Source organism: Montipora capricornis, chromosome 3 (genome assembly GCF_036669925.1).
Source record: "Montipora capricornis isolate CH-2021 chromosome 3, ASM3666992v2, whole genome shotgun sequence".
NCBI lineage: Eukaryota > Metazoa > Cnidaria > Anthozoa > Scleractinia > Acroporidae > Montipora > Montipora capricornis.
In genome coordinates, this window is record NC_090885.1 from 24,363,512 (window position 1) to 24,371,450 (window position 7,939).

The window sequence follows — 7,939 nt, forward strand, 5'->3', positions numbered from 1 at the left end:
ATGTTTGGTGCGTTTCAAAGCAGTAAGGATAATAAAAATATGTTTAAAATAGCATTTTAGCAGAAGTTTGACAATTTTAATGTAAATTTCCGTAAAAACGAAGGATTTTTAAACTTATATTCCAGGCATTCCTATTCCGGAATACGGTCAATCGAACGCACCTTAAGTATGTGATAAAAATACCACTTTCTTGTTTGACTGTGTAGCTGAGACTTAGGGGTGCGGTCGATTGACCTTATTCCGGAATAGGAATATATGGAATAGAAGTTTAATTAAAATCCTTCGTTTTTACAGAGATTCGCATTTAAATTGTCAAACACTTGCTAAAATGTTATTTTAAACACACCTTTATGATCCTCGTTACTTCAAAGCGCCAGACATACGCTTTTTAATCATCACTCCACGTATTCTTATTCCAGAATAGGGTCAATAAAACGCTCCCTTAACATTTCGCACCCAGTAAATTATTCTTGGTTGTTTTCAACGTAAATAACCCGGGAACTCCGGATCTCAAGGCAAGCGTCCTAACCATTGGGCCGCACCTCTGCCTGCCCACCAGTGTTAAAACTGGTTTCGATATTGACACCTTTGGCATTTCAAGGATAATTCTAAATTTACTGCCTTTGATGTTTGAAAAGGATAAAGCTCAAAGGGTATCCTTCAACCAAACTAATTGAAGCGAATCTTTTGAAAGTCTTGTGAAATGTCAAATGTCTTCGTTTCTTTTTTCAATTTGTGGTGTCCATCATGTCCTTTGTGGTTTGTTAAGAAAAGCAGTTTTTCCAATGGTATGTTAATTAATCTCAGATGATCATCATACAAAATGACCAAAAACCTTCGAATCTCTGTAAATAGTTATCGTTATTCTGGACAAAGTTATCGGGATGTCATTTGTGATTGGTCGATCACCTCAGACAAGTGTTTATAGACTTTGGAGACAATTTTAGGAGGCTGTCCACTTGGCCAATAACCAGTGAGATGTCCCTTTCATTTTGATGAAATTTTTGAAAGTCAAACCATTTGCAGATGTAATTACAACGGCACCGCGCTCTCCGGCCGGGGCTCGAACCCGCGACCTCCAGCATGGCAGCCCGATGCTCAACCAACTGAGCCACCGGTGGCCGGTCTTTAAACTTCACGTAACGTGTCTTCTCTTTGCAATGTGAAGTAGTTGTGACGTGGTCCTTGTATTATCACAATTCTCAATCTTCTGGTAACTTCAGTGGTTCGTTAGCTGCTTGCATCTGGAGTGATTGACCAGTCAATGACCGCGGCCCGAGGGCTTAAAGCCCCAAATTTCATTCCCTGTCGACGTGTTAAGATTTTTGACACCCCAAAACGACAACGTGGAAAGACAAGGATGTATTCTGTAAATACTGTATTGTTAGATTTAGAATGATACTGTCGGTTGTTCGAAAGGTAGATAGTGTTTTCCACAGGATAAATCACTCACCAGCGGTAGCCTGCGAGCAAGCTGTCCACAGCCAAGCAGCCCGGTACTTTTACAAATGAAAATTTTGCAATTATTCTACTCTATAGATAACAAAAAAATTTCGCAACAAAGGCACTCAATGTATAATACAGAATGAATAATTCGCTGTTATTCAAATGTCATTAACAGCGAAGTAGTCAATCACAATAATATTCTAGCGAAGATATTTCGCAGTTAAGGAAATTTCCTTAACGGCGAAGTAGCCAATCGCATCAATAGAATAGAGGGGATATTTCGCAGTTATCGAAATTTCGTTAACGGCGAAGTAGCCAATCACAATAACAGAATTGAGAGAACATTTCGCAGTTATTTAAATTTCATTAACCGGGAAACAGCCAATAACGATAATAGAATAAAGGGAATATTTCGCAGTTATTGCAATTTTATTAACTGCGAAGTAGACCGTTAACATATAAGAGTAGAGAGAATAATTCGCAGTTGTTCAAATGTCATTAACGGCGAAGTAGTCAACGACAATAATAGGTTAGCGAAGATATTTCGCAGTTAATGAAATTCCATTAACGGCGAAGTAGTCAACCACAATGATATTCTAGCGAAGATATTTCGCAGTTAATGAAATTTCCTTAACGGCGAAGTAGCCAATCGCATCAATAGAATAGAGGGGATTTTTCGCAGTTATCGAAATTTCGTTAACGGCGAAGTAGCCAATTACAATAACAGAATTGAGAGAATATTTCGCAGTTATTTAAATTTCATTTACCGGGAAGCAGCCAATAACGATAATAGCCAATAAAGGGAATATTTCGCAGTTATTGCAATTTTATTAACTGCGAAGTAGACCGTCAACATATAAGAGAAGAGAGAATAATTCGCAGTTATTCAAATGTCATTAACGGCGAAGTAGTCAACGACAATAATAGGTTAGCGAAGATATTTCGCAGTTAATGAAATTTCATTAACGGCGAAGTAGCCAATAACAATAATGAAATAAAGGGAATATTTCGCAGTTATTGCAATTTTATTAACGGCGAAGAAGACAATCAAAATAATAGAGTAGAGAGAACATTTCGCAGTTATTCAAATGTCATTAACGGCAAAGTAGTCAATCACACTAATATATTCGCGAAGATATTTCGCAGTTAATGAAATTTCATTAACGGCGAAGTAGCCAATAACAATCATAGAATAAAGGGAATATTTCGCAGTTATTGCAATTTTATTAATGGCGAAGAAGACAATCAAAATAATAGAGTAGAGAGAACATTTCGCAGTTATTCAACTGTCATTAACGGCGAAGTAGTCAATGGCAATAATAGATCAGCGAAGATATTTCGCAGTTAATGAAATTTCATTAACGGCGAATTAGCCAATCGAAATAATAGAATAGAGAGAATATTTCGCCGCTATTTAAATTTCATTAAACGCGAAGTAGCCAATAACCATAATAGAATGAAGGAAATACCTCGCAGTTATTTAAATTTCATTAACGACGAAGTAGCCAATAGCGATGATAGAATAAAGGGAATATTTCGCAGTTACTGCAATTTTATTAACGGCGAAGAAGAAATTCAAAATAATAGGGTAGAGAGAACAATTCGCAGTTATTCAAATGTCATTAACGGCGAAGTAGTCAATCACAATGATGGAATAGAGGGAATATCTCGCAGTCAGTGCAGGCGTTTCATTAACGGCGAAGTATCACAATACCCCATATCGAGTATCATTCGCATTTATAGAAGTTTTATCTACAGTTTTTTAACAGTAATCGCCTATACACTGGCTAGCAATCTAAATCGACTACAAAAACATATAAAACAACTGATAACGACTTTTTTAGACAACCCGAACCATAAAACGTAATCATAAAAAAGATACTGGGCTATGATGTATAATCGTATATGCTTTTATGGCACTTAATTACAAGGTGTACTCTTCTTTTTTCTTTCGTCAGAGATGATAAAATGAATCTTACAAACGAAAAACAACATTCGTTTCTGGGAACTCCTCTCCTCTGTTTCATAACATGTATTAGCTCCAATATCTAGGTTAACTGGATGTCAGTCCTCTCAAAATTAAAGCTACAGCTGTGGCAGTTTCTATAACTGATTCATTGGTTTCAATTGAATTTTCTTTTGCACGAATGTCTACTTGATTATTCTCACGTCTTTGCTGTTTAGACTTTTTATCCAATTTACATCATCCGGAAATTGAACAAGATACCCGTTCACTTTATCGTAATCCATAATCGTACCCTTTATCCATCCAAGATACTTAACAACTCCGTCAACATTCTCTTCGTACTCTACTTCAACCCGTGTCCCAATCTTCGTTTCTCCTGCGTGTAATTTCCGTTTTGATGGTCGTTTGTCTAACCTCGCTCGCTTATCGGGAGGTGTTTGTTCCACGTGGGCTTCGATTTCATTTAGCGAACTGTTTGCTCCTCTCAAACTTAATCGAGATCGCTCTCTCTTTTTTCTTTTCTTTTCTTTTCTTTTGCTACTTGGTTGTTATTCTCGTAACTGACATTAATGTTTTGCTCACTTGCGACAATTTTGACGGCATGCAATCTGTCTTCCATGTAAATATTCTTCATGAGCATCGCAATGTTACTACATCCTTCACCAGTTGACTGACGATTTAGGGACTCGACGGCATTGTTAGTATTGGGTGTTGCGTCCCACTCTTCGTTATCTCGTAAAGTGTAGGCCTTACAAAACATTTCATTTACTACGAAATCTGTGGTTTTAATATATGCTTAAGGGGGAAATCTTTCGCCGTTAATGACATTTCGATAACTGCGAAATTTGTGCCTCCAGTAGCAGTTATGGAAAATCTTTCGCAGTTAATGAGATTTCAATTACTGCGAAATTAATTTTCCTTCAGTATATTAATATAACTGCAAAATTCTCATTCATATATAGTTGTGGAAAATCTTTCGCAGTTAATGAGTTTTCAATTACTACGAAATTTTCCTTCGGTATATAATAAAAGTATACTGATAAAGTTTTGTGAGAACTTTTATTAATTATCTGTAGATAAATATAACTGCAAAATTTTCATTTATATATATACCCCAAGCAGCCTAGCTTTGGAGAACTTGCTCGCAGGCTATCCAGGGGATATAGGTCTACCACACCTCACTTGTTCATGGGATGTGTTTTTTTATCCTCGGGTTGTGCAATCCACCCTTTGACAACTGGAGTAGGGGATATATCTGATGTAAATCGTTAATTGTTTGAATCCTGTGTCGAGTTTCGTTTGTTCCCACGCAGGAAAGGAGGAACGTTCTGATGTTCTTTATTAGCGTTCATTTGTTTCTTTCGTTTTTCATCATCGGAGCTCGCCTTAGTGTTGATAGCCAAAGTGATAATTATGCTGGCCATAGAATTTATTTGATAGTAAATTGATTAACTTTTTTGTTGCAATAAGTTCTTGCAATTGTCTTCGTAAAAATAATGTAAGAGTAAAAAATGGCGCAGGGTATAGAAATGTTGTAGAAACCAGGCTCAGCTTTATGGATTATTTTGAGGGGAATCAACGCGAGATGTAACAGGATTATTTTGATAAGCTAAGGCCCGTTTCAAACGTCGAACTTTTCATGGCCGAATCTAATGCAAACGAGCAAAAACAATAGATTTTTCTCATTTTCATTAGATTCGCGGCATATGAAAAGTTCGACGTTTGAAACGGGCCTAATCCAGTCTTATTTTATCATCAGCGCTACTAAGTGTACAATCATGACGTAAACACTCTATGTCAACTGAACCTTGACGGGTCATTTATTTATCTTGTACGTGTCGTTCAAGTTAGAATTAATTTTATGGTAGAAGAAGCTTTACAACGGCACTTGAAAAGCACATTTGGAAAACGTTTAAATTTCGTATAGGCAGAAACTCACTGTCGCGAAGTGTTGTGACCAATTCGAATCCGCAGATCTGCGGCAGCCTAATGTTTTCGATTATTTTAGGTGGCGTCGAACCGTAACATACGGTTTGTCAGAAGATTCGGAGAGCTTGGACAGTGGACCCTGACCTCTTTCTCTTAGCAAAAGGAAGAGAACGAGGTTGGTGCCCTTCTCTAACGAGGTAAAGCTGTGCTTGTTTCGTTGAAGAAGCTTCAGTTTATATTCCTTTAAATTGGACAACCTAATTAGAACGGTCCTTTGTGATCCTTTTAAACCGACCGTAATAGGCCGTTTTACAGTTGTTTGCTCAGCGACCTAGCCTATGAATGGCTGCGAAGCTGCCGGTGGCCTAGTATTGATACAGACCTCACTTCTTTTATCATGTAAATTGTATTGCTGTGATTGTAATTAGTCTACATTTACATAGAGTGGTTTTCAAATGAGTGTCGTAAAACCAAAACCAAAGTAATTACTTTGGCCAATCAAAAACGACGGAGACAATGCAGTAAACCAATCAAAACTCGAAGTAATTACACGTAGCCGACACAAAGCGCGGGAAAATGTGCACGCGCGAGCCACAATTGGTTTTGGTTTCACTTCTGATTGGTTGAAAAAATGGGGCGAGAACATTGAACCAATCACTGAGTGAAGTAAATGCAAAACCAAAGTAATTCACTAATTACTTTCGACACTCAATTGAAAACCACTCTAAGAAAAGCACATAGGTTTTTATCAAAACAGGGTCACCGGCAGCCTCGCTTCCATTCTTAGGCTATGTAACTTAGCTACAATTGTAAAATGGTCGATTCATCAGATGCCATGCCGGTATTTTGTCGTTTTTACGCGGCATCTGTCAAATTAGGTTTGCCTCTCAAGTCTAGAAATGAACTTTGATATTAATAGTATAGTGGGTGTTACTTCAAGTTTGGGACGATGCCTCCTTTTTCTTCTTGCATGCCTCGGAATCATGCTGTTTTTTGTACGGTTTTTAGTAAATTTCTGCTTCATTAGAATTAACTGTTCCTTGTGAGGTCTGCCTTAGGGCCGATTTGCACGGTGCCATTTTTGTCGCATCAAGCTTACGGCAGTCCTATGACGTGACTTAAGATTGACGTGTACTTCAGAAAAATGTCGTAGCATTTTAAAACATGTTTTAAAACACTGCAACAATCGTAAGTCGTGTCGTACACTTATCGCATTCGCCAAAAATAGTCGACCCTTACCTTTGTCTTCACCTGCTCTTATTACCCTTAAAGAACAGGAGGCATCGCCCGCTCTTATCAAACGTTGGTAACGATGTTTGATACTGAAACAAATAAAAAGCAAGTTGCTACCAACTGACTAAAAGTTTTCAGTATTGGAGTTGGACGTTTTAGTATTGTAAATCTTCGCCCGTTGTATGCAATTTAAAGCATAGATTCGCGTGGATTAAGTAATTTGCAGCTCATGGCTATTTGGTCCTGTATCACTATGGGGTGTGCCCTTCAATAGATAACCATGTAACCGTGTGGTTTATCTGGAAGTCCTCTTCAATTAGCTATGGGTGGATTTCGCCGTGACTCGCTTGTTTGTGGGTTATTGATTTAGGCGATTTTCCTGGTACTTTCTTTCCTTTCTGTTTGACACCTAGTCCCTGTCGACACGTATCCGAAAATGTTTAGATTACTTTTTTTTTTCGAATACGGCTTGCGTCCACACGTATCCGGTGAATTCAGAAGTCGTGTCCGGAAATGTTTTGAGTACGGTATGCAGAGTGGAAATTTTTTGATACGCTGCGAATTGGAACGTGTGGACGGTCGTATCCGCATTTTTTTTTAATACGCTGACATAACACTAATGGATCTAGTCTTTCTCGGGTGAGTCTTTTAGCGCTGGAGCGCAAATTGGGGGCACTGTAACCCAAATTAAATCACCTATTGGTTTTTGAGGAGGCGGGAAAAGCGGAGTACACGGAGAAAGAGCTCACGGTGTATATGTATATGACGCCGACCCGGGCCTCGCTGCACCCCTCGCTGTAAAAACTGATAACCATTTGATTCTCCTAATGGCCCTTTTGACGTGAATTCTTAAATGGGCAATCCTCATAGTCGTGTAACAGTCTTTCTTGGAGACCTGTTCAGATTCACTTTCTCATTTAGGAGAAATGAGCCATAATCAGGTCATGCTGATCCGACAAAGCAACAAAATAACTGCTTTTTACAATCTCCTTGTCAGATATACTTCCTCCAAACAGTACAAACTACTCACAAATGTAATCCAAACATTTAGGGAAATTCCTATACAAGACCTTCGAAGGTGTTGCGCGACTTGTGTTCAGAATAAAGTTCACTCGAGGTCTGGAGTATTCGGTTTTCGCATGATAGCGATAAATATCATGGCCTCAGTTTGTGTTATCGGCTTCGGCAGATAACACAAACTTTGGCCTTGATAATCATTGCTATCATGCTCAACCTCATCCAATAATTGTTAATTATTATGAGTGTATTAACGTAAACGAACTACTACTACAGACGTTCTTGTAAGGCGCATTTCCACAGCTCAATGCGCTTTATAACCACTTTATCACTAAATAAATTCCCTAT